This window comes from Columba livia, chromosome 3 (genome assembly GCF_036013475.1).
Source record: "Columba livia isolate bColLiv1 breed racing homer chromosome 3, bColLiv1.pat.W.v2, whole genome shotgun sequence".
In the NCBI taxonomy this organism is placed as follows: domain Eukaryota; kingdom Metazoa; phylum Chordata; class Aves; order Columbiformes; family Columbidae; genus Columba; species Columba livia.
Genome location: NC_088604.1, coordinates 112,615,257 through 112,641,903, shown reverse-complemented (window position 1 = coordinate 112,641,903; position 26,647 = coordinate 112,615,257). Strand labels below are relative to the sequence as shown.

Sequence of the window (26,647 nt, the reverse complement as noted above, 5' to 3'; positions counted from 1 at the left end):
TTGTTAGTTGTTATGGAAACCTTTGCATAATTGAGATGGCAATTTTGTGTCAGTCTGTGGATTACATATTTCCACCATCAGCAATGGCCATTGTTAATCCATAATATCCACTTAGCAGCATCTGAGACTATGCAGCTCTTCCAGAAAACAGGATACACCAGCTCAGGGAGAAATGCTGACCTGCAAGTGAAATGTGATGTACCAAGGCTGCTGCCCACCCTCCCCCTGAGCTAAGCTGGAACTTGGCAATGTGCTACCAACAGCCTACAGGAAGACTTGAATCCTTACTTGCCTTGATGCCCAGAGGGACTGCTCTTCTAAATAGCTGGGCACAAGATAAAAATTGTTGTATAAATGCACTCATGTGCACACAGACATGCATACAGTCAACAGAAAGTTGAAAATTATGTTTTAACAACATTGTGCTGAGAACCACCATCCAAAAAAAAAGTATTTGACTCAAGTTTCTATCCACTACAAACCCCTACAGGCAGATGATGAGATCCTTTGACACAGGAAGAATTTGGCAATATGAAGTAACTTGCAGATGCTAGCACAGACACAGCACATCTCCTGTAAGGCTGTATTTACTGACTGCCATTTTAGAAAGCTTCGAGGCATCAAGGAAGTTGAATGCAATGTTCCGGTCCTCTCAGTCCTTCCACAGTGTGTCTTCCTAACAGGGGAATAGGAAACCGGCCTCTGTATGTGATCATGTTGCCATCTAGTGACCGCAACCTAGAGAATCCTCAAGCCCTGACACTTCTACACAAGCACAATGCTGTGTGTGAAGGAACCGGGTCTTGTATAACTGAGACCTCAGGGGAAGTCTAAGCTGTTGCCAAGATATACACGATTATGTCTCCTAAAGTTGCAAGGCTCACTTAAGCAGAAACAGTAAGTTCCTTGAGTAGGGTGACAAGGCACTGAAAGCTCATAGAGGTTGTAGCTCTTCCAGAACCATTTTTGTGCCACCCTTCAGCTCTAGGGCCAACACAGTGGTTCCCTTTCCTGAATTCACATGGAGAGTTGGCAAAACAGATCACAACAGTTGGTTGTGGCCAGCTGGTCTCTGCCATTCCCGTGAGATTTGCTCAACTTCTCCTGTTAAGCACAAAGAAGGAAAGAACATCCCAGCATAGGTACTGAACAGTGCAAGGCCTCCTCTACTGCTCACTGCACCTGTATTCAAAGGCAGATTTTCTGGGATGGAGGAAAATGCAGTTATTTTATACAGTCCAAAGGATGTAGGCACCCAGCACCCGTTTTCAAATGGCCAAGATGTGTAGGCAAATAAAATCTGGGAAGTCCACACACAGGCACTTCTGAAATTCAATCCTCACTGCTCTTTAGACATCTTTTGCCAAACCAGGCCCAAAATACTCAGCCTCCACCAAAGCTGTTTTAGTGTTTTTCAAATGTATAATTATGGTGGCACATTTCTTGTTTTGCAATTGGAGAAGGCAAACATGTATACATACATTTCATAAACATGTATGTGTTCAGAACATTAATACGCAGATAATTGTACATATATCTCTGTGTGTATAAATAACACACAAACGTTATTTTTCCCTATATTCACATTGCTACAAAGTTAGTTGTAGACAACTGGCCAAAGACATAAAGATGCACTTATATGTGGCTTTCTGTAGTACCTCTTGCGAGTTTTTCACCCTGTCTAAGCACCAGACATTACCATCTCAAAGTCCCTGTATCCTCAAAATGACTCCTCCCACAATACCAGATTTTGTGGACTTTCTCTTTCTTCTTCCCCTGTTGAAAGAAGGACGCCTGTTTCTGTCTTAACAGAATCATATCTGGATCAGTATCATCTTATTGGTTCTGTCCATAAACATACACACACATACACAGAGTACCAAAGACAGCTCATGTGTTTTCTTCCTATTATTCTCTGTATTATCTTTCTTTTGCTTTGGTATCTGAAAAGCCACTGATCTGTTTTTACTGAAATATAAATAAATTTTAGGCCATATATTCCCTCATCAAATACAGACAATGAAAGGCTAATTTCAGGGTTCTTTTCTCCTTAAACCGTTATAGAAGTCTCAGTGTGGTTTCCTGAGAGATATGATACAGACAAGAATTGCTAGCAGATACAATTTACTGGCTCCAATTTATTAGAGATCAAAGAATGGGGAAAATAGGCCTCATCTTTTTTGTTGTTCTTGGGAGTGGAACTTTTATATCACTTAGAAAACCGAAAAGCAATAGGAAAAGTAACGACATAAGGATATACAATTGCACCATGAAATCATGGGGCACTCATGGAGAAAATCATGATCACACTGAAATACCTATGGGACCTAAGGATTGATTCCAAAAACCTTCATAATAATTAGACGCATAAACTAAGTCAGATGCAGATTGCCAAGCACCATGGCCCTTATCCTCAACAGCCATAAATCAATCTTGAGGTAGCCATGCCAGTGTGAAATAGCTGAAGATTTATTTCCTCCACTGTGGTGATGCTCCAGGGTTTGGGGTGGGGTAGGATAGTTCAGTGGAATATGGAAGAGAGCATGCAGCTACACACATCCCTGCCTGGGAAATAAGGAAATCGCATTTCTTAAAACCTTTTCCACCAAAATTCACCAGCTGATTAAGCCAACCTCTGCCACTCCTGTGAGGTTGGCTCAGCTTTTCCTGTTAAGCACATAGAAGAAAAAAACATGAAGCAGAATGAAGGACGGCCATGTGCACAATTGCTATTTTTGCTCTATTATGATATATATGATTATCCATGTAGTCAACTATTTTTTTCTCCAAAATAACTCACTAACTGAGACTACAGACTGAAATTTTATTCCATTCTCTCCTATGGGAACTTATATTCCTCAGGCAATTCCTTAAAATCAGGTTTTCTTTTAATCTTTAGCAAAGTGCTCCCTTTCCAGAGAGACCACCCAGAAAAAAATAGGCAGTTCCACCGTTTCACATTCTTTGAAGAGCAGAATGCTAAGTCCAAGCCCCATATTCATCCAACCACCAAGGAGTTAATGTGTTGAGCAGCTACTTCATGTTCAGCTGCTATGTAAGTACTGATTAGCAGTGGTTGGAATAAAAGACTACAGCTCAGGGAAGGAGGAGCATTCTCAGAAACAGCAGTCTGGCAAGAAGCTGTCAAGGGAATAGATCCAGAACCCCCAAGAAGAATGAGACAGTCTGACTGAGAACAATTAAGGAAAATCATTCCATTCTCTATAAAGGGGAGAAAAGAGCATCTTTCTGAAGTTGTGGGGTCCCTGGAAATTGCCATTAATAAAGGATACAGAAGATACTAAAAGACCAATAGACTGGACTATTCATAGTCTCTTGGAGGATAACAGCAAACCCCCTCACAAGGAAACAGTGGAAAGTCTTTGCCAGTATTATCTCCCTATCAAATGTGCTAATGATGCCAACAGTGCTTCTACAGCAGGTTTCACCCCACTGCAGACCAGACAGCTACTGGCTCCTTGTTTTGCGGGTCACTGAAAAGAGCGCACAATGGTTGTCTATCATCACCTAGCTATGCAAAATTTCAAACAGAAAAGCACAGCTAGTGACCATTCCCTCCACTCAACCACTATCCTGCCCAGAAGCTGCACTATGTTGCTAAAGAAAGCTATTCCAAAAGGTAAGAGTCCATCCCTGAGCCGATTAGTTCTTTGATTACTTTATTGACAGTGCTACTGATTAGCAATGAATACAGAGAGATGTATGATTTAACTGGCTGATCGACTGACATTATCAGCTCCTTTTCTGCAGACACGTGAACAACCCCCAGTCTCACCTAGGAAGATTTTACTGATTCTTACCCAATTCTAGCTTGGAGAGCAGACAGCAGTAGTCATCTTGGAGAAAGACAGAGGATGCTAGAGTTCAAAAATAATCTGTTCTCTGTTCTTGTATTGGGACTTCACCTTGATTCCATCAGGTTTTATATCTTTTTCAAAAAACACACTTAGGATAAACTGTTATGAAAATGGTTATCTTAATTAGGCAGACTAAGAGGATTTCTTCTCTCTGTCTCTTGCTGAGTTTTGATCCCAATATAATCCAGCAGCAATTTCTGCAGTCTGATTCCACATTATGTGAAGATCCATTCCCATGGCACAGCTGTGATCCCTTCTAGGAATCAGCAGTTTTGAAGTTTTTCTGTCACAGTGAGCATGCCTCTGTGGTCATCTCTGCTCCTTTCCTTCTTCTATGGAACCTCAGAGGACAAGGGCATGTTCCTGACTAGAACTATGTCACAGGATGACAGTCACAATACAAAACCAGCCCCCCTGCAAATCAGTTTATGAAAACTATTAAATGATCAGCAAGGAGCGGGTCTTCTTAAAGATCAGAGAACCAGCTGGGCCACCTCGCAAGCTGGAGTGAGAACAGGTTTCAGATGAGGCTAATTAGACCTCTCTCTCAGAAAACAGGAGTGAACAGGGGACTGAGTCATGAAAGTGCGACAGAGACATATGAAAGGAGGGTGTGATGTGCAGGGACTCACAAGATATGAGTCCCTTTGCTACTGCAAAGGATGTGCCAGAAAGTGATATTCCACATATGATGGAACAAAGAGAAAATTCCTGCCATCATTTCTACACTATTCCATACTTGGGGAACTCCAACACATGCCATCTCCTTGATCCTTCTAAGGCAAATTAATCTGTCCGTGCTGCTTTGACTGAAAGTGAGTTAGATCTCTTCAGGCAGTTAGAAACCTTTCTTTTTCATAGTTAGCATGGTCATTGTTTGGATTTAATTTGAGAACAAGAAGATAACAATCTGGGACAAAGTTAATGCTTTTTAGTTGTTTTCTGGGAGCTAAGGTCTTTTCTGAGCACTCTGCCCACAGGTGCAAGACAGCAAGGAAGGGGGGCATGGGTGGGGCAGACCTTGATGGACATCCAGATTGATGAACAACAATATTCCATGCCATTAGTGTCATGCCTCATATTTAAGGAAAATCAAGTTTTCTGGCTATGGAGATGGAGACAGAGACCCATTCTAGTTCCATTTGAGAGCTCTTTTAGTTTGGCCTTTTGTCATCCTGCCATTCTGCAGAGGACTATGAGCCTTTCTGCCTTCTTCTCTCTCTGGGATCGGCTGTTTGGGACCAGGGTGCTGCTTCCTGGGACTGCCTGCTCAGCACAGAGTTGGTGAGGAATTGCATTGAGTATCTTTTACCTTATATTCTATTTTCCATTTTATATATACTAGTAGTAGTAGTAGTGTATTAGTATTATTTTGTTAAAGTGTGTTTGTCACAAGCCACAGGTTTCTTCCTTCCCTTTCAATTCTCTCCCCTATTTGGGGGGTGGGGGGAGCGAGCAAGCAGCTGTTATGTTTGTGATTGCTGTTATAGCTCGGGTTAAATTGTGACACGGCAGTGTTCTACGGCAGTGACTTCCTTCTGGTACTCAGGGACTAGACAAGCTGAATGTACTGTATGACCTCAGCACTTTCATCAAGTACTTTCGTGACTATATCCCTCTTTTGCGGACAAAAACAGGAGCAAAGCTTGTGACTTGCATCCTGTCAGTCAACACGTATTCTCAGATTTCCCTGAATGTAACATGCCTTGGGTAAAGCAAAAAGATAATCCTAGTTTCCCAGACTAAGCCCTGTTTAGTGGAAAAGCCAGGCAAATTCACGGCCTATCTTCTCAGAGCTGTCACAGAATCACATAATGGTTGAGGTTGGAAGGGATCTGTGGAAGTCATCTTGTCCAATCCCTGCACAAACAGAGCAGGCTGCCCAGGGCCATCAGCCTTAGAATCATAGAATCATTTCAGCTGGAAGAGACCCTCAAGATCATCGAGTCCAACCATAACCTAACTCTGGCACTAAACCATGTCCCTAAGAGCCTCGTCTACACACCTTTTAAACACCTCCATGGATGGTGACTCTGCCACTTCCCTGGGCAGCCTGTTCCAGTGACTGACAACCCTTTGTGTGAAGAAATTTTTCCTAATATCCAATCTAAACCTCCCCTGGCACAACTTGAGGTCATTTCCTCTCATCCTATCACTTGCTACTTGGAAGAAGAAACCAACACCCTCCATGCTACAACCTCCTTTCAGGTAGTTGTAGACAGTGATAAGGTCTCCCCTCAGCCTCCTATTTTCCAGGCTGAACAGCCTTGCTCCTGTTGTTTTTAGTGGGAAGTACTGGTGCTTACAACACCGGTGCACAACAGATCTCCTTCCTCAGGCATGCATTTTATTGTATACCAATATATAGTTGAGGAAAGCAAGTGATAATATTTCACAGGAATTAGTGCTATTTGGAATGGAGATGGATTCTGACACAGAAGACTTTGTAAAGCAGCTATTTCCACATACACAAACAAACAGTTTAAAATATTTATGTGCAGGATTAATTCATAGCCTGTAAAACTCTGATTGCAATCTTATATCAGAATGAGACATCTGCTTACTTTTCCATCTTAGTAAACCCAAAATAAATAGAATAGCAAAACTGCACATAAATCCCCCCTCCCCTGAAAGAAAATATATGTTGCTATCTCAACACTGAAACAAATTAACAAAAAATATTTGCAAATTAATTAATTTATTGCAATTATTAAAGGACCAATTGGAAACATTTGTTTAAAAATAAGGCTTCTTAGGCTGTGAAATAATTCAGTAATGAGAAATCCTATTATTCTATTTGAAAGGTCTTGAAGCGCTTTGTAAGTGACTTTACAGTGGGAAAGCCAATGCCTTACAAGGTTTTATCCAAGGTCCTTTCAATACTCAGTAGCGAAAAGAGGAAAATAAACAAGGTTTCCTAATCCCCGGTCCACTGTCAGCTTCCCTTAGCCTTACCTCTGTCATGAGGAGGACTGGAACAGCAGTTGATAAGTCATGTTTACTCATGAGCCTTCACATCATGGTTTCGTCCAAATCCACGTGGAGACCTGGTGGGATGTAACAACACTGGAGGACACTCTGCCACAAATCATTCTTCCTTATGCAACTAAAGACACTGAGATGTAACACGGACCTGCTTCTACATGAAGAAAAGCTAGTGCCATTTCATACTACATTTGAGTGAGATGACCTCATGTAGGAAATACTGGGGAAAGGCTTTGAACATCTTACTCCCAGTCGAGTAACTTCAGAGAGCTGTTTCTCCCTCCCTAACACGAGCCTCATTGCAGTCACCCATTTCTTCACAGAAAGGGTTGTCAGGCATTGGAACAGGCTGCCCAGGGAAGTGGTTGAGTCACCATCCCTGGAAGGGTTTAAAAGATGGGTAGATGAGGCTCTTGGGACATGGGTTAGTGCCAGAGTGAGGTTATGGTTGGAATTTATTATCTTAAGGGCCTCTTCCAACCAAAATGATTCTACGATTAAGTTGTCACCTCTTTCTTGTCTTCCACTGCACTACAGGTGAAACAAGAACATGTAAGAGCTCCCACTCCTGGGGCTGCAATTCTGCCCACCTGTGATGCTGTGCCAGCCCCAGCCAGATTCCCACTCCCTTCCCTTTACAGACACAGCCATCTTCAGAAACATTAAACTATGTGGCAGGCCCAGCACAACGCATGGTGACATGTTTGGATATTAGGAAACATTTTTTCACTGAAAGGGTTGTCAGGCATTGGAACAGGCTGCCCAGGGAAGTGGTGGAGTCACATCCCTGGAGGGGTTTAAAAGACACGTAGATGAGGCTCTTAGGGACATGGGTTAGTGCTAGAGTTGGGTTAAGGTTGGACTCAATGATCTTAACGGTCTCCTCCAACCAAAATGATTCTGTGATTCCATGTGCCAGCTGTCCAGGCCTCTCCCTCAGGTGGGAGCAGTGAGGCCCAGACCCCCTCAGGTAGGGACAGCCCGGCTGAGGAAATCACCTCCCCCAGCAGCTCAGAATTACCTCTTCGAGCAGAGCAGTGCAGCGATCCACCGCAGAAAACCCTTCAAGCAGAGGCAGGGGCGGGTGGCATGATGGACAACGACGGGAGTCGGGGTGACAGACACCCCCGCACACACACTTGGCCGCTCAGGGGTCCGGCGCGCCCGTGGCCACAAGATGTCGCCCGCCCCTCAGACAGGGCCGGAGCGGCCGGGACCCCGCGGGGGCGGACCCGCCACCGCTCCGGCGGGAAGGCGGGGGAGGCAGCGGCGGAGAGACGGCGGCAGCGGCGGGGTGGTGGCTCACTGGAGCTGCCCGTGACCCGCCGGCCTCGACCTGACGGCGGCTGCGGCGCCTACTTGGCGCGGAAAGGCGCCGCCGGGCGACCGGCCGCCATGTGGCGGAGCCGCTCGGGGGCCGCCCCGCCGCGCCCTTGCAAGGTCGGCGGGAGGCGGCTTTGGGGGCCGGCCGGCCGCCCTCTGCCCCCCAGGGCCGCTGCTTCTTCCCTGGCATTTCCCCTACGCAGACCCGAGGCCTCAGTAACGGTCTGTGTAAAAGGGAGAGTTTAGGCACTTGGTTTGGAGACCGAAAGGGCCTCCTGGGTGCCGGCTGCCTCACCTCCGCAGCGGCGGGTTCTCCGTATGGGCAGCCGTGTGAGGGGCAGCTGAGTTCCCTGGGTTTGTTCAGCCCGGAGGAGGCTGAGAGGAGACCTCATGGTGGCTACAGCTTCTTCACAAGGGGAAGAGGAGGGGCAGGTGCTGAGCTCTTCTCTCTGGCGACCAACCACGCCACCTGAGGGAATGGCAGGAAGATGTGCCAGGGGAGGTTTAGGTTGGACATTATTAGGAAAAGGTTCTTCACCCAGAGGGTGATGGAGCACTGGAACAGGCTCCCCAGGGAAGTGTCACAGCACAAGCCTGACAGTGTTCAAGAAGAGACTGGACAACACCCTCAGACACGTGGTGTGAACTGTGGGGTTGAACTGTGCAGGGATGGGAGTTGGACTCGATGATCCTTGTGGGTCCTTCCAACTCAGGACATCCTATGACTCCTGCAGAGCTCTGGCCTCCTCTGGCACTCAGGGCATGGGAGGCTCCCGCTCTGGGAGGCTGCTCAGGGCCTCACTCCTCTGCTTTACAACACTCTTCCTTTCCATGTCCAGTTTATTCTGCTCTGCTCCTGTGACACCACTGGTCATTAGTCCAACTTATTTTTCACTGTGTCTTCTGAGCAGTGAAAAAAACCCAAATCCAGCAGGATGCCTGCTATCTCCTGTTGCTAGGAACGTGCAGCAACATCCTATGGTGACTCAGTGTTGAGGTAAAGGTACCATCTTTATTAAATCCCCCCATCTGGACCTAGTATTCTTCCAAAAATTACTAAACGCAACGATTTGATCCTAAAGTATGTCTCTTGCAAGGCTCAGCAGCTTCCACACCTGCTCAATTGACTCCTGGAAGGCAGTTACACATTAGGACTAAAAGACCTGGCTGGGATGCAAACAGCTGCTCAGCTGGAAGAGGAATCTACCTCCCACTTAATTGCCAGCTCCTGCCTGCTAGAGGGTTACCACCATCTGAATCTGTACATGTCACACCTTACTTAAGTTCTTCCTAATTCACTTCAGGCACAATGAGACGGGCTGGCTCAAGCAGTCTGAATTGGTAGGCTGAGCTCAGCCAGCAGATTTTCCTTGAAGCCTGTGGCGGATGCTAGACCGACAACTCCATCAAAGTGACAGAAGTATTGTCTTTCCATAGGTCCAGCCAGATGGAGAAGAGAATGAGTGTCCTTCTGGGCTGTCACTCTCTGGTTGTTTCCCAACCTGAATGACCCTTTCAAATGTATTAATTATAGCACCAGCAGAATCACAGAATGGTTGTGGTTGGAAGGGACCTCTGGAGATCATCCAGTCCAACCCACCTGCTAAAGCAGCTTCACCAGAGCAGATCACACAGGAATGTGTCCAGCTGGGTTTGAATGTCTCCAGAGAAGGAGACTCCACAGCCTCTCTGGGCAGCCTGTTCCAGGGCTCTGGCACCTCAAAGTGAAGAAGTTTCTCCTCATATTCAGATGGAACCTCCTGTGTTTCAGTCTGTGCCCATTGCCCCTCATCCTGTTGATGGGCAACACTGAAAAGAATCTGGTCCCATTCTGTTGACAACCACCCTTGAGATATTTATAAGCCTAAATAAGGTCTCCTCACAGCCTGCTTTTCTCCAGGCTGAACAGACCCAGCTCTCTCAGTCTTTCCTCATAAGAAAGGTGTCCTTTTGCTAAACCAGCCTTTCACTAAAGATGTTTTGGTGATCCTAGAAGAGGCCTCCTGCCCCTGCCGTACATAACATCTAGATCCAGGCCAGACCACATGCGTTACTACTCCAGTTCTGAGTCCCAGAGGCTCACACACATGTGATGACAAGTGTGGGGGAGATGGGAAGAAAGGTCACCCACAGCAGCCTCTGAGCAATCCAGTAATGATAGTGTGTACGTAAATGACGTAGGAGGGTTCAGAACAGGAATCTGCTCTCAGAAAATATTTGCCCTCTGTGACACAAGGAGTCCTGCTGATGTCAGTGAAACAGGAGTGGCAAGTCCTGGTCCTCAGGAAGGACTCAGATTTCCCCTTTTTTAAATATATTCACAGGGTTATTATGAACATCTGGAAAACAATTTTTTCATTAACGATTGACAAAATTTTGACCATTTCCTTTCAGACAGCTGGCTTAGAGTAGTCAGACACAGACCCTAGGGTTTAGATTCACTCCTTTTTTCATACGTAGCTTCTTCCACACAAGAACCACACAAAGTTTCTGCTTACGCATACTTGTATTCACCAGCAAATGTAACTGCTGGGGGCGAAGTTTTCCCTAAGACTGAGTTTAAATCCAAGAATCCCCCTTCCTTTTCAAGACCATGTTCATTATTACAAGACAGATGCAACAGTACTGGTTTTGTACAACTCAATGTTTGTTTAGTACCTCTGGAAATGAAGATTTAACAATCCTATGCAGGAAGTTAGAAGAGTAACATAGTGATTCAATGCACAATGAGGAGACAATTAAACCTGGTGCACAGGAGAATCCTTTCTAATTGACTCCCTGGATCAGATTTTGCTGGCTACCGTTGGAAGTGAAGATTAAAAGAGTTTAACACCTTCCATTTTCAAAAAGTGATTTTTGAGAGGGGAATATCACACTCCATTAAGAATGTCATTGGAGCTGCCACGAATTATGTTCTAAAAAAGACAAACTTCATCACTATCTTTGTTTTTATTGGTTCTGTAGATTCAAGTGCATTCTAGGGGAGGCTATTTTTTGTTACCATGGTAAAAATGATTTTAAGTGTATATGATTAGCATTGCCCCCTCTGTTTGCTCATAATCTTTTCTACTCCTCCACTTTCTCCTTTCAAATATATAAGCATCAAGATTTTTTTCCTTCTTCCTTTCAGTCACATAGATAAAAGAAAAACAACCTCTCAAACATATCCAGTGATGACACCTGTTTATTGTCTGAATAAAAACCAGCTCTCTTTGTGTAATTAAGTGTTCAAGACAAATCCAAAAATTTTAATAGCTAGGAGTTAAACTCTCTTTTTTTAGCCTGGCTTCCCAATGAAATGAGGCTTATGTGATCCTGCTGTCTGTTTTCCTCTCCTTTCTCATTTTCCTCCCCCATTCAAATGCTTTTAAACCTGTTGGCCAATTCCAGCTAAATTTGGCAGAGAGGCAGGAAAATAATATCTTTGCAACCTCACCGAGCTTAATGAAAATCAGCACTGGGCCAAGAAGAGACACTCAAATGAATGCCCCTGTTTTAGGAAAGACCATGTTGTTCCACAGTCACCCCTTTGGCTCCTGGGGTGACCCAGCAGAGTGCACACACCAGCCAACCTATACATTGGTTATTTGAGCTTTCCCACTGCAAGTGCTTGCTGCCACTGTGGTATAGGAAAGCAGGTGGGACTTACATGATGATTGGGAGAATTGGAGGTTGTGTGGGGCTCTGTGATGCCTTGGGTGTAGTTATAGGGCTGTGTATACAGAGAGACATGGGATAAAGTCGCATAGGAACCAGCTTTCGCCGCATCAGCTGCTCAGCTGCTTCTGGAACAGCTACTTGCAGTGACTGATCCTACCCACTTGGTAACAGCCACCTTCAAACAGCACGGGAATCCAAAACAGCATGATTCTTTCCCTGTGATACATTTGGTCATTCTACATAAGCAGTTTGGGTAGGACACATACCAGAAGGTTTCCTGTGCAAAATACTGAACAGGAATATTCCTTATCTCCCATAGCCACTGCCTCCAGACAACCTATACTATGTCCTTTGCATCCTGGGTGCGAGCCAGGACCGCTAGAGTGATGAATCAATAACATCCGTGAGGAAAATGGAATGGAGGAGGCTCTTATTCAGTACATTTCTCTTTTTCTAATTGTTACTGTATTTCATTCCAGCCCCCCATCCTTCCAAACAGCTGGGATTGTGACTCATCTTCAGCAGTTTACATGTTCAGAAGAAAGAGGAGTCACCCTTCTGGGGCTGATTTCACCATCGCTTCATAAGCTCCATTGCTCAGCAAGCTTGTCCATCACATTGATCCTTCTGCAAGTCTCATCCATCCCACGTCATGGATCCCTGTCTAGTCCCAGGCAGCCGACTACAATGAACAAGGACAGCTACAACTGGGGCCAGCAAGAAAATCCTGCCAGCAGGACAGCTGCGTAGGGAAATGCTGTCTTTGCTCACCTGGTGTCGTTGTCCTGTCCCCATCAGATGCGTAATCTAAATGCCAAACCATGCCCTGGGCCTCAAAACAGAGAGAAATGAGCCTCGGCCTCCAACCCTGCTGCAGAAATGCCAGAAATGACGGACAGGCAATGCGCACTAAGAAGGGCAATTATTTCTTTGGCTGTGGCACTTAGATCCAGTAGATTTGGCTTGTCAGTCATGAGTCAGCTCTGAAGCAAGTGTGTGCCTTCAAGGTATGGTATAGATGCTTCACAGTTGACACCTAATAAGTCACTCTGTATGGATGGAAAGCTTAACATCTCTGTTCCTAGGTGTCAATTCCACTAGATGGCAGGTTGGAAGGAGGGGTTCACGTAATTGGTAACCAGAAATGAGAAGTCAAAATAAATTTAATGAGATTTTAAGATAACTGCTTTGTCCTCCTCAAAATAGATCAAGGCCCCTTGGGTGAAAACTGAAGGGAAAGTGTGATGAAAGCAAAGTAAAAAAGCAACGAATAGCAACAGGAAAATAAACTGAAAACATATGTAAAACAAAGACAGAGGCAAAACAGACAGGCCTCTCCAAGCTTCACTGTTTAAGCCCCAATCCCTGGAGCCAGAAGATCGCGTACAGTCCCCAGTGTCATTAAAGAAAGTTATTTTCTCCTTCTTGCTATCCTATGCAAAGAAGACTTCAAAAACATACCATAGATGTGCTTTAAATAAAAGCCAGAAAATGCACCCAGATTTGGCTGGTGAACACTGGGTCTTTAAAACCAGAACGACCTAGTAATTCTTTAAGATTTGCCCCACAACTTTTGAACAGTGAGGAAGTGTTCAAAATGCTGGTAATACTGCATGGGTTGGATGAATTAACAGTTTGGGCCCTGGAAAAACTATACAACTATACTGCTTTCTGGACATAAGGAGACTATTTTCATTAAAAAAGGTGTTTATGTGCAAATATGTAGCTTTCAGGTCAAAGAGAAGCCTGGTATCAGAAAGTAAACAATGAGGACAGAGATGTCTGGAAATATGCTGAAGCCCATAAGCTCTGTGTTATAAGGCTAACGTTTCCAAGTGCATCTGGAGACGGTACATTTATGTTGCTAAAAGACCCAGCTCACACCACAATGACAATGGGACACTATAATGACATTGGCAGCTGACTGCAAGTCTTCTGCTGCTAATGTTTTAGAATAGGTCAGACACCACAACCCATTTTTAGAGCATGCTTTTCAAAGACACTGGCCACCCACAATTCCTACAGGGCTGGGCACAGACATCAAGCCAACAGCTGTAAAGCTCTTATTTCCAACGTTGTGTTTCCAGTCAACACACAAAGCTTAGGTAGGGAACATATTGTCAGGAATGTTTTCTGGTTTTGTCTTTTCTTTTTCCAGCCTGTTTCCCAGCCAGTCTTACTGAGGAACAAGAAAATCAAATGACTTGCATGGAGGTCACAGAGTGAGTCATCAGCTCAGCCCAGTGACGGTCAAATAATGCCTATTTGTAAAACTATAATTTTATAGTGCTCTACTGCATAGCTTTAAAAATGAATGTATGGGAAAAATACACCCACATATGACAAACGCACTTATACTCTCTCCGCTTTGGGTGGACGTTCTGTTAGTCACAGGGAAGCATCTGTGTAAAGCTTTTTTTGTTGCTGCTTTTTGCTTCTCTAGACATTTCATCAAATGGTCCCTGAGTCAGAAGAAGTGGGTTTTGCTATTAAAGTCTGTGTGGAGGCTGCATTCCAAAGCTGTTGGAGGATTCAAAGATAAATATTCCTGCTTTGGGGAAAAAGGAAAAAAAAATGAAACATCTTTGATTTAAAAAACAACAACAATCCAAACGAATGGAATGTTTACAAAGACAGCAAATAACTAATGATCATGCCTGATAGTCACTTTGGAACTGAAACCCAAGAGGAGTTTCATTTAAGCACAAGTTACTTTAAAATTGCTTTCAATTGTATAGCATATGCGCTTACTGCGCTAAAAAAAAAATTGTATTGATTCATATTGAAACTAATTCCAACAGCAACAGAGTATTAGCCAGTAACCTCATACAGCCACTGTGCGATGAACAAAGCTCTTTGGACCAGGAGCCATCTCTGTTCTGGGATTTGTATTCTGTGTGGCAAGGGTAGAATGCAAGCCTGTAATAATCTGTCTCAGGGAAATACTTGGGGTGAGCATATAGGCTGCGGTTCCTTTGGCTCACTACTTTGGAAGCCTCGTGTATCCTCTCAAATACACGGCTTGCATCAACAAAACGTGTGAGAGCTGTGCAGTGGAAGATCGCAGAATCACCCCATCCCATGAAAGCGTTTCCCATATATGTGTAAAACCAGCAGCTGCAGAACACACAGGAGGTGTAATACAAGGTTGAACCATGCTCACGTTCTTAAAATCCAGGCATATTGCTCGAAGGAGCATCCCTGCCTTAGTTCAGGGCAACCGCTGAGCAGCACCTCCAAGCCCACCATCCTCCCTGCTATGGTCTGCCAGGGACAGTAGAAATTACAAGGACGGTCTATGCTCTCCCTCCATTGTATCTGTCACCATCCCTTATATGGGGGCACCTAAACCTAGATGGGCTTGGAAGGATTTTGCCCTCCCACATCAGGCAGAAAACACTTTCAGCCTGTTGCCCTGGCTGTGCTGACCTGCAGAATGGAGGGTGTGACTTGCTCAAGGAGGGGAAAGCCCGCAACAAAGCTGGGCCCAAAGGCTGAGTGCAAAGTTGAGTTCTCATCCCACTTTGCCCATGTCCAGCAACATTCCATGGCTGGGATGATTTACTCCATACTTTAAAAGTGACCTGGATGAGGGGAGAGGGTTTAAGAAATCCATTTAGACTTCCCCACTCATGTAGCTTCAAACACTTTCTTGCCTGGCTTAGCAGTGAACAGCTGAAGAGCTCTGCCTCACCAGCCTTTCAAGGCGGAGCTGGACACAAGGGGAGGCAATGAGCCTCTAGAAGTGGAGCTTTGCAGAAGCAAAGCTGTTGAGACAGACTGCACAGGGAAAGGGGCCTGGTCCCAGCCTCACTTTGCAATTGTGATCATGGCCTAGGGAAAAACAGACCTCAGGCCACATTGATTAGCCTGGTGCATCTCATCTCTGATAGTCAGATCACCAAAGCAATTATAGCTCCTGTCCAAGAAAAGCTAAGAAGTTGAATGAATAAAAATGTTGAAATATTAGGTCATCACTAGAACAATGAAAACCCCAAACAGAAACCAACAATGTTATTGCCTTTTTTTAATGTTTCTAACTTCAAGCTGAAAACCTGTTTGGGCCAGAATTCTTTGGAATCCTGCTACTGAATGTGCCTATAGTTAGGAGAATCAAAAAAAAAGGTGTTAAAGCTGCTAGGAGATGTGATCATCACAATGAGGGACTGGTTGCAGCCTGCAGGAACCTGAAAAGAAACTGGTGAGTGCAAGAGTTAGAAGGCATTGCTATGACAACAAAGCAAACCACCCCTGAAGAGAATAGCAAATATGCACAACCATGCCAAGATCATAAGCAAAGAAATGTATATTCTAAGAGGAGGCAAATGAAACATTGACTCGGAAAACAAAATTATGCCTTTAGCATGATTCTTTCTTTATACATGGCACCTCTTCAGGAAAAGCATGCATTTAGCAAAGGGAAAGAAACTTTCATCAAACACCTCTTTGCCCAGTCCTTAAGCTTTGAGGAGGGAGCAGAAAGATCTGTGCTCTATGTTTGCACTCTCAGATTTCAGTTTGCCAGGGTTGTTTAAGCTATCCATAATGTGGTCTCTATGCTTTTTTTCCAACCAACACTTACTGTACTTGTGAACAAATTCAATGCTAACTTTTCTTACATTTTCCCTCCTAATAAAATTAATCTCGTTTACCAGAAGATGCCTTTTTATTCACATTCAAAGCCTAGGGTACTCCATGGAGGGTTAAACCTAGAAATTCCTCTAGCATTCTGGCAGAGAAGGTTTCCGTGTTCTTCTACAGCTGCACATAAGTCATCGGTCCAAGCAGTTGTCTGGACCATACCTAGCAGAAAGCTCCCTGGTGACACTCACGCTTGATGACAGTCAGCTCTTGAAATCAGAGCCAGCAAGGATGTTGACATAAAGGTCCACACTTTTTGCACTCAGCCAGGAGGGGGAAAATTCTCTCGATCCCAAAGTGAAAGAGCAAATGAGCAGGCTGGAGGAATACACTGTACTAGAGTGTGCTGAAGAGGTGGTGAGCAGCATCTAGGGTTTGTCACAGGGAGCAGGGCTGGGCAGCTTTGTGCCAGGGGATTGTTCTGCATAGGAGATGTCCTGCACAGGGAGAGTACCACAGATACCTCTGGAGACAGAGCAGTATCAGTCCCTACCTGGACAGTCTTACGATGGTTTTTGAGATTTATCTTCTAATTTAGCTCTGGAATGGCAGGAGGGAGGGTGGCACATACAGAGGTTCAAGGGAGTTGTCCTCTTCTCTTCTGGAGAAGACTAAGAGGAGACCTCATTGTGGTCCACAGCTTCCTCACAAGGGGATGAAGAGGGGCAGGTGCCAAACTCTTCTCTTTAGTGACCAGTGATAGAACTCAAGGGAATGGCAAGAAGATGTGCCAGGGGAGGTTCAGGTTGGACATTAGGAAAAGGTTCTTCAACCAGAGGGTGGTGGAGCACTGAGACAGGCTCCCCAGGGAGGCGTCACAGCCCCAAGCCTGACAGTGTTCAAGAAGAAACTGGAAAACGGTCCCAGACACAGGGTGTGAACTGTGGGGTTGTCATATGCATGGACAAGAGTTGGACTCGATGATGCTTGTGGGTCCTTCCAACTCAGGACATTCTATGATTCTGTCTCTACAAGGTCCTCAGGATGCAGCTCCACACCTCCCTCCAGCAGACCTGAGCAGTTCTGCATCCCCTTCTGGCATAAATACTTTCCTGCTTCAGCCTCATAGATTTTGTTCCCCTACGACACTGCTTATCCAGAGTCTGAAACACAGAGCTCAGCTGTGACAAACATATGCTGTACCATGTAATACGTCTGGAACATCAGCAAACTAACGCATAAAAAACGTTGTCCCAGGCTAGGAGATATCTTGCAGTAAGAAGAAGAACAACAACAAATGGTGTAATTGTCCTTGCCTGTCCTGTGAGAGCTACTGCCGCGGAGCAGCATGGGTTGAACCCCCGAGCGGAGACATGGCCTGTACCACCAAAGGGAATTTCAGCCTACGGCAACGCCACCTACGTACCCAGACACGCTAAACTGTCAGAAACACTCATCTCTCAGCAGAGCTCTGTCTACACCAGCGCTTTGCCAGCAGTGAGGGAGTCGATTTCTTTCCACACCCTAGAATTACACTGGCAAACTCCGCAGGTTACACTAAGCCACAGAGTGCAGGCCACATGTGCATACACTTTATTGGCCTTCATTTGATCCTGTGCATTAAAGGCAGCTGGGCTTCCTCCCTTTCCAACTAAATAATAATTACACCTATTGTTCCCAGTGGGCAAAGAGACCCTGTTCGCACATATCCAGAAAGACAAGGCATATAATTAACACCTTGCTGGGATAGAGAGCTTTTGTTCAGGTTAGTTATTACATGTCTTGCAGCCTGAAAACACTGCTTCTTACATTCATTTCAGCTCGTTTCCTCCCTGCCCCAGAGCTTAACTCCCTGCTTCTCCCCAGATCTTTGTGCACGAATGTGTCCAGCAGCAGTACTCGGTAGGCTGAGGCCAACAGCTTAATCCAGATGCCTGGAGCAGGGGTCCTAAATGCCACGTGTGCCCCGTGTTCCTGCATGTAGGGGGGTGCTGTGGCTGTTTTTCTTGCCAGACCCATTTGCAAATGAATGGCAGAGGTCTCCAGCAAAGACAAAAGGTAGAGGGTAGGTCTCTCACCTTGCGATTTGGCTGCAGGAAGGTGAATTTCCACAGCTTAAATGACAGCCCATTGCTCTCCTCTCCCTCCTTCCTTTCTCTTTTCTTCCTTTATGCTGTTCCCATCCTCACTGCAGCTCTCATTTTCACTCTGCATTCCGTCCCTTCCCATGTACTGAATTCCACCCTCTGTTGATCAGTGTGGTCAAAAAAAAAAAAATCTCATTCTTTTTTTCTCTGTGTGGATTTAGGTTTTTACTTTTTCACTTTAGGTTTCATATTTCAAATCTTTGGTCCAGTGCATTCAACTGAAGGATCCCAAGCAGGCTGAAGACTGGCACAAAGGGGGAAGCAGAATAGTCATGGTTAAGGGCAGGCAAAGGGGGGGTATGCTCCTCTTCTAGCAGCAATCTGCTATTAGATCAGCTTAAGCTCTCTTCTGTAACTTTGCCATTTGTTTTGCCAACACAGCAATTTGGATTATAGTGCTATAAGGAGGTAGGGAAGTACATAATTTTGTCAGTAAGAGTGTTGCCTAGGTACAATTACAGCAGCAAAGAATCACTTCATTTCAGGGCCAAAATCCCACAGGCAAAAGCATCATATTACCAGAATAAGATCTATCTTTATGATGTGAGCTTCCCAGAAAGGCAATTTTCAAAAACCCTTTTGGACATGGTGCTCCACAGTACACCAAAAAGGCCCCATGACCCATCCAGGCAGAGCAAGGAAATCCTTCCCACTCCTATGCCCCCATGTTGCAGCCTCCATACCTGAACTGCTGATAAGACCACCGCTTGCACTAATTGGAAGCAGCACTCAGGAATACAAGGCAGAGAGCAAGAGCTGAAGAGCAGAAGCTTCCCTCAAGATATGAAGAACCAGAGCAAGAGCAGAAACCAAATGGTTTGGCAAAATCAGTCCAGATTTTGGGCATTGACTGATGAAGGAGCAGCTGTGGCTACTGCCTTACAGCAATAGGTCCTGGCAAGCACAGGGGTTACCAATGCCCAACCAACATGCATTTGCATGGCCAACATTTTGTCACTTCAAGCTCAGCCCAGCTGGTACTGCCTGAGCCTAATTTGTCAAGGTCTCTGCAACACCAGAGCAGGGGTTTGCCCACTGACAACTATAAATATCCAAAGCGTTGTACCAATACAGCCTGAGTGAGAAGGAGCATTTACATCAGCTTAAAAACACCTAAGTACCAAGTTCTTTTGATGGGACCACTCTCTGCTGTCTGTCATCAAGGTGAAGCCAGAGGTCAGCTCTGTATCAGAGCACTCCCAAAGCAGCTGGATTAACTTAAAACCCCTTTGTCAGCTCTATAGCCTAACATGCTGGGTTGGTAGCATGTAACATTTTCACTGCCTCAATACAGATACAGTGCTTTGAGGAGAAAAGGTCTAAAAAAAGATCATTTCACACCTGTACTAACTTTTAAAAATAATAATAGCTGTGTTTTGTCAATGGAAAGTGCAGCGACACTCATGCAATCCTGGCAGACTACAAACTCCTGTAGCACACAGTTCTGACTTCTTTTGCAACTGACCCTAGATGCAATGGCATCTGTTGCCTTGAGGTTTCATCCCTCCCAATTAACGACCAAGCTTTATATCCCCCTGGTGCAACTGAAAGGTGATCCTGTGGTCTCAGGAAACACTAATTGCTCCTTTTATCCTGGCTCTGATTTAAATAACATCCAGTCCCACCCTACCAAATAGCCACTATCAGGAGCTTTAAAAAGGTCTGTACTTAGCATAATGAGATTGCAGCAGACAGGTAAGCAATTAGGCAAAATAAGCAGCAAGTTCTTCTAATACAACAGCCGTGTAAAGGTGCTGCTCATTTCCTGTGACAACTGCTCTATCTAAATGATGTAGGGTGTCTAAATGGATTTGACACAGAACATTTTGCTAATGATCTCTGGTTTCAGACCTTAGTGTTATGAAGTAGTTTGGAGGTTCTTTGTGTACACGCCCCACCAAAATGGGTAGGACCTATACAAGCATCTAAAACCACCATGGTAGCAATATCCCTAAAACACATGGTGGTATTACTGGACTATGATTTGAAATGTCATTGTTAGAATTAGCAGTTTAAAGCCTGATGTAGCAAAAAAGCCCTACCCAAAACAAAACAGAAGCCCAGCCCCAGCTTCAGTTCTACTTACTTCTTTTCCAATTCTACGCTCAACAATATTTCAGCAGCTGCCTCTGGAGAGGCTAAAATATCCCTGCAAGAGTGAGGCACTGCCAGGAGAAGGACACAGAGAGATGGAGATGGGCACTACTTCACCCGTCCTGTGAAACTGGCCCAGGGTAGCAGCCAAAGGAGCATTATTTCAGATTCTTTTGTAACAGTAAGTTGCAAGAGTTCAGCTGTGCCCAACAGGCCAGGAAGAGGCAAAAAGGATTTTACCCAACTACCCAGAACACTTCTTTCCACAGGAGGTCTCTAATCTGCTTTTGTTGCTGGTGGCTGCAGATAACAGTAGCTGTACTGCCTTGGGCATTTTTCTGCAGGATCTCATCCGGTGCCCTGAATGAGGACAGCAGATGCACTTCCCTACATTCCCAGTCCATTCCCTGGATGAAAAGTTATCTATCACCCTGGTTATCTCAAAAGCACAGCTCTGGAAAGCATGTCTTAGCCCTGAAAAAGGCCCTGTTGTGAGGGGACGGGAAGCAAGATGAAAGGGAAATGCAGCAGCAAAGCTGGACCGCAACATCTGATTGAAATCTCAGGTTTTACTCACAGTTTACTGAAACTCCCCCGCACTTCCAAATTTTCTCATGACAGAATGAATTGCTCTATCAACAAGTGTAAAAGGAAATGATTAATTTACCCCTCCCCTCCAAAGTGATTACCAAGACTTCCATATCTTCAGGACCTGAGTAATGAATGAGCTTCCTGTGATTATAGCCAGGCACACCAAGAGGGCTCTGGTGCTACCGTTCACGCCTCTGGGTCAAAAAGCTTTAGGGACCACACAGCATATCTGTGCTCATCGGAGACGGCAGCAATGTTTTAGCATGGCAAACAATATCTCCTGCAGCCTTTGACCTTGTGCTCAGTAGAAATCTTGTTGGGGTTTGTTTGTTTGTTTAAAAAAAAAGATCTGTCTCACACCACATAAGATGGCACATGGAGCACTAGGCTAATGTGAAAATGATGGTTTCCCTGGCAGACCAGAGGAAGGGTAACATGCCAGCCTGGACTCTTTTTCTGAAATGTGAAGCTAATCTTGCTGGGAGAAACACAAGAGCAATTGGAAGCTCCTATCTCACAGAAAGACAAAATACTGCCAGCGATTAATGGATGGAATCTTGCTTTTGTACAGGAAAAGCCTCACTCCTGGTGAGACACGAATACAGCGTAAGCTGGAAGCTCCCATTTCTTACAGCTCCTTCCCTTGTGGTGGCATGGTTCCCAGTTGCAGATCTTACCATGTGCCAGGCAAAAATCTGTCCTCCTGCTATCTTTGGCCTCCATGCTATCAAATTCTGACCCTGATTCAGAGCTGTGCTGGTCTGAGCTAAACGGCACAGCAGCGAGACAGCGGGGCTTCTCTGCACTGATGCGCTCCCCGTTGCCAACAGTGATGCAAAAACCAGGCTGGAGATGGAAGTGGGGACTTGATGGTCATCCTCCTCTATTCTGCCCTTCAGATCGTATGTTGAGCCAAAGCCTCTTCTCCAGCTGCTTTTAAGGTAGAAATTACAGACTGTCACCATCATTCTCAAAAGAATAAAAAAATGAACTTCAGCCTTAGCACACAGGCCAGCATCCCCCTTCCCCCCCTCTGAGGAAAATGGTTTCTGTGTTAAACTTTTACAACTAAACCTGAAACTCGAGGATGTTTGGTTTAGGTTTTGTTACAAACCTAGAACACAGGCCAAGTTCAGAAAGAAAGAAAGAAAGAAAAAAATACAGGCAAAGTTTCAAGCAAATCAAGACCGATTTATGGTTTTGAGTGGAAATCATACTCAATTCACTGCTTTCACAGGGGTTTGATCTGAAACCAGACACAATCTGGCAGCCTCAGGCTGGCTATTGCTTCAGGTTAAACTGAAAGCCAAACCCAGCATATCTCCCCAGGTATACAGGTCTATGGGTTCCTTGCAGGAAGGAAGGAAGGATTCACAATCACAGATGCTTTAGAGATCCTTTAATTGCACAGCAGTACCTACACACCGGTGTAAGTCACTCCAGTCTCACATGGGCAACAGATCTGCCTTCAAGACAGTACTGTAATATACTCTGACAGCTTTCAGTAAAAAATACATCATTTAATTCAAATTTGAGCCTGTAGTTTTTCATTTATTGAGGGTTTTCCCCCCCCTCATTTCCTTTAGCTGTTTGTTTTGCTTTTAATCTCTTTGCTGCTTTGGTACAGTTGGCTTTTTATCAGATTGCAGTCAAAAATTCTGGTGGTCTTGTATCAAAGGCTGTAAGTTGTTGCAGTAATTGAGAATGCTGTTGTGGCACTGATAGTAATTCACCAATTTTACTGAGAGATAAGGCACATGCCTTACGATGTGCGTATACTGCATTATCTTTCGGCTTTCCCTCTCTCTGCCTAACACTGATACTTGTGTACGTTTTAGGCCTGCTTTAGAAATATTAAAAAGTGTCCATTTGAAAAGAAGTGATGGCAACTGTGCCAGTGCTAGTAAGACAGTGCAGGAGTCAGCATTTCGCAGAGGCAGAAGGAAGGCTGAAGTAAATAATGGACAACCAAAGCCGTTATTTAATGACTCTGTGCCTGGCTTCTACCATTATTTCACATCGTTAAATGTAACGTCTTGCTTGTGCCTGCCAGCCCTCCATTTTCCAAGTCCTACTTAATACCTTGTAGATCCAGACAGTGAGGGTTTATGCATCCTTGGGTTTGATGAGACGCTCCAGACACGCAAACATTCACCACGCGACAGCCCTAAGTCAGCACATCCGTATTAGGGCCGTGCAGTCTGTGCCTCCCACAGATGTACGTGTGTGCTTGACTATACGCTGGGAGTAGACTTGCATGGGATTAGCCACCGGGAACATTAAATGCATGCTTAACTTTTTGCGGGACTGGCAGGCCTGTCTATTAACAAAAGAAACAGATACGTAAATACTACTTTGCACGTATCCAGTCCCCCATCCTAATTCTTTGTGTTTTAATCAGATTAAACTTTGAAGAAAGATATTATTTCATGACCCAAATAAAAAGACACCACAAGGAACAATCTTTTGTATAGGATATCAAAGAACCGTCTTGAGATGTAGCTCCAGTCGAGTTGGCATGGAAAAGGTAAAGCATCCCCAGAAATTAATCCTCCCAGGCCAGCAGGAAGCCACAGGGAAGTTTGCTTGCTGGAACAAGGCTCCTCAAAACGTGCTGCTCTCTGTAGGGGTTTCAACAACAACAAAAAATCTGATAGCAAGTATGATGGGCTTAACATACGAGTCGTTCCCTGGGCAGCCCACTTGATTCGCTTCAAGAGGTGCAGGGGAATTGTTTCAGTATCAACTATTTCCCCAGCAGGTCCCTGCTGAGATGGGCTTTGCCTCCCAGGTGGTCCTTTCCCAGCAGGAGAATACGGGTGGAGATACATGGGCCACAAAGCTGGTGAAGGGTTTGGAGAGGAAGCCATATGAGGAGCAGCTAAAGTCACTTGGCTTGTTCAGCCTGGAGGAGACTGAGCAGACATCTCATTGCAGCTCCAGCTTCCACACAAGGGGAGGAGGAGGAGCAAGCGCTGAGCTCTTCTCTTTGGAGACCAACAACAGAACCCGAGGGAATGGCAGGAAGATGTGCCAGGGGAGGTTCAGGTTGGACATTAGGAAAAGGTTCTTCACCCAGAGAACTGGAACAGGCTCCCCAGGGAGGTGTCACAGCCCCAAGCCTGACAGTGTTCAAGAAGAGGCTGGATAATGCCCTCAGACACATGGTGTCAATTTGGGATTGTCCTGTGCAGGGCCAGGAGTTGGACTCAATGATCCTTGTGGGTCCCTTCCAACTCAGGACATTCTATGATTCTGTGATACACGTCCTCCTGCTCCAACTGCAGCTGTGCTGGCCGAGTCACTCCTACGGCTGCGGTCCCCATAGGTGGCTTGACCTGCTCCCTTCAAAATCCATTCTTCAAGCTGATTTTCAGGCTCATTTTCACCTTGCTGTGGCAAGCAGCTGGACACAGCAGCAAACATGCACCTGCACCTTCACAGGCACATCTCCCACAGGTTGACAAGTTCTGCCAGATGCTTTAGCTTCCTTCTCTGCGACACCTTAGAACCACAGAGTCACAGAATAATTTTGGTTGGAAAAGACCCTCAAGATCATCGACTCCACCTGTTAACCTAACACTGGTGCTAAACCATGTCCCGAAGAACCTGACCTACCTTGAGCCCCAGCAAGCCGTGACAGCCACCTCCGGGCACTTCTCTGAGCTGAGAGACCAGTCAGCGGGTTTTGCCCACAATCCTTCACCTCTACGTGGACTTTACAGGGAGTTAGACTAAAGCAGTGAATAGCCCAGCTCTGCCAAGAAACCTGACTAACCCTAGTCCTTGCCAGACAGAAGACAGTTTGGGCTGGTGTTCCTTTATTTATCCTGCCCAAATTTACTGGGCTGTGTGATCTTTTCAAGCGTAAATCACCTGAAGTGACTAAGGTTGGGAATTAATTTCTAGATGTTAATAACAACCACCAACGATGCCGCCATTCAGCTTGTGCGCAGAGCTGCCAAGCAGCAGACCAGATTCCTCCTCAATATAATCCCAGCAAAAAGAAGGTTATTCCAGCAGGGATAATTCTTACCTCTTCATGCTAGACACACTCCACTTCTTAAAACCAGTTTTCTATTTACATTTTAAGTATCCTTCTCAGAAGATAGGTGAATAAGGCAGCCGCACTGTCTGCTAAGGCTGACTGAAAAAAATGAAAAGAGAAAACTATTCCAGCTGAAGCACAGCTTTTCTTGTTCTTATTGTTTGATGCCCTTCAGGATATAAAGAAAGTCCGTGCTCCATTGTTCCAGTGACAGAACAAGGCCTGCTGAGACCACACCACTCCACTGCAAAACATCACATGCTGGAGCAACCACAGAAGGCCACTTCCAGCCAGCTCTGGGAAAAACAGAAAAAGAGTTTGCTGACTTAAAATGCCTTTAATTCAGAATTTCTGTCCCCTGCTAGTCGGAGCACACAGCATTATTTGTCGGTCTAGAAGGAAATGCCTGTCACCTAAGCTGCCAGATACCATACATCTGGTTTTAAAAGGCTGCTGCCTTCACGTTAGATGACACAGCTGGAAAGAGAAGCTTTAGGACTTGATTGTCCACTGGATATTGTGGTGGAGCCACAGTGCCCCTGGACCAGCTCCTGCCTGCCCCTGCCCAAGAGTGCCAACAAGTCAGGCAAACACTTGAGCTGCAAACCACATTTCTGCTTCAGTCAGTTGCTTGGGATGTTTCTCTCAGGCTTATCAGCATCACCTCTCTTATCTGGAGTGAGCACAAGGCATTTTGCTCCTCCGTATGTCCCTAGCCTGCCTGCTGGCGAGCAAGCGAGCCCCCAGCTTGAGCAGGGAGGTACCTCTGAGTGCACCTCCACATCCATAGCCGTAAGAGAGCAAAGCAGCTGAAGGAGAGAGCCATCCCACAGGGAACGGGGTGCACACTAATAAAAGTAGCTCCTGACACTTCTCGTGTGACCTCCCACATCCACCTCTATATGACCTGCCAGAAAACTGAGAAAATCTGGAGGTTGTCAGGATAGAATCATAGAATAGAATCCCACAATCATTTTGGTTGGAAGAGACCCTCCAGGTCATTGAATCCAACCATAACCTAACTCTGGCACTAACACATGTCCCCAAGAACCTGATCTACACGTCTTTTAAACACCTTCAGGGATGGTGACTCCACCACTTCCCTGGGCAGCCTGTTCCAGTGCCTGACAACCCTTTCTGTGAAGAAATGTTTCCTAATATCCCATTTGAACCTCTCCTGGTGTAACTTGAGGCCATTTCCTCTCATCCTATCACTTGCTACTTGGGAGAAGAGACCAACCCCCTCCATGCTACAACCTCCTTTCAGGTAGTTGTAGACAGTGATAAGGTCTCCCCTCAGCCTCCTTTTCTCCAGGCTGAACAGCCCCAGGTCCCTCAGC

At 45.4% G+C, this 26,647-nt stretch overlaps 1 long non-coding RNA gene across 1 annotated transcript in view; it reads right to left on the bottom strand.

Annotated features, from left to right (window-relative positions):
- Window positions 1–26,647, bottom strand: part of LOC110360826 (uncharacterized) — a 258,208-nt gene that overhangs the window by 218,072 nt on the left and 13,489 nt on the right. The window contains exons 2-3 of the long non-coding RNA XR_010471912.1: window positions 7,885–25,406; window positions 6,834–6,925 (exon numbers count right to left, since the gene is read on the bottom strand). This is a non-coding gene — a long non-coding RNA (uncharacterized LOC110360826). The remainder of the gene's footprint in view (window positions 1–6,833; window positions 6,926–7,884; window positions 25,407–26,647) is intronic.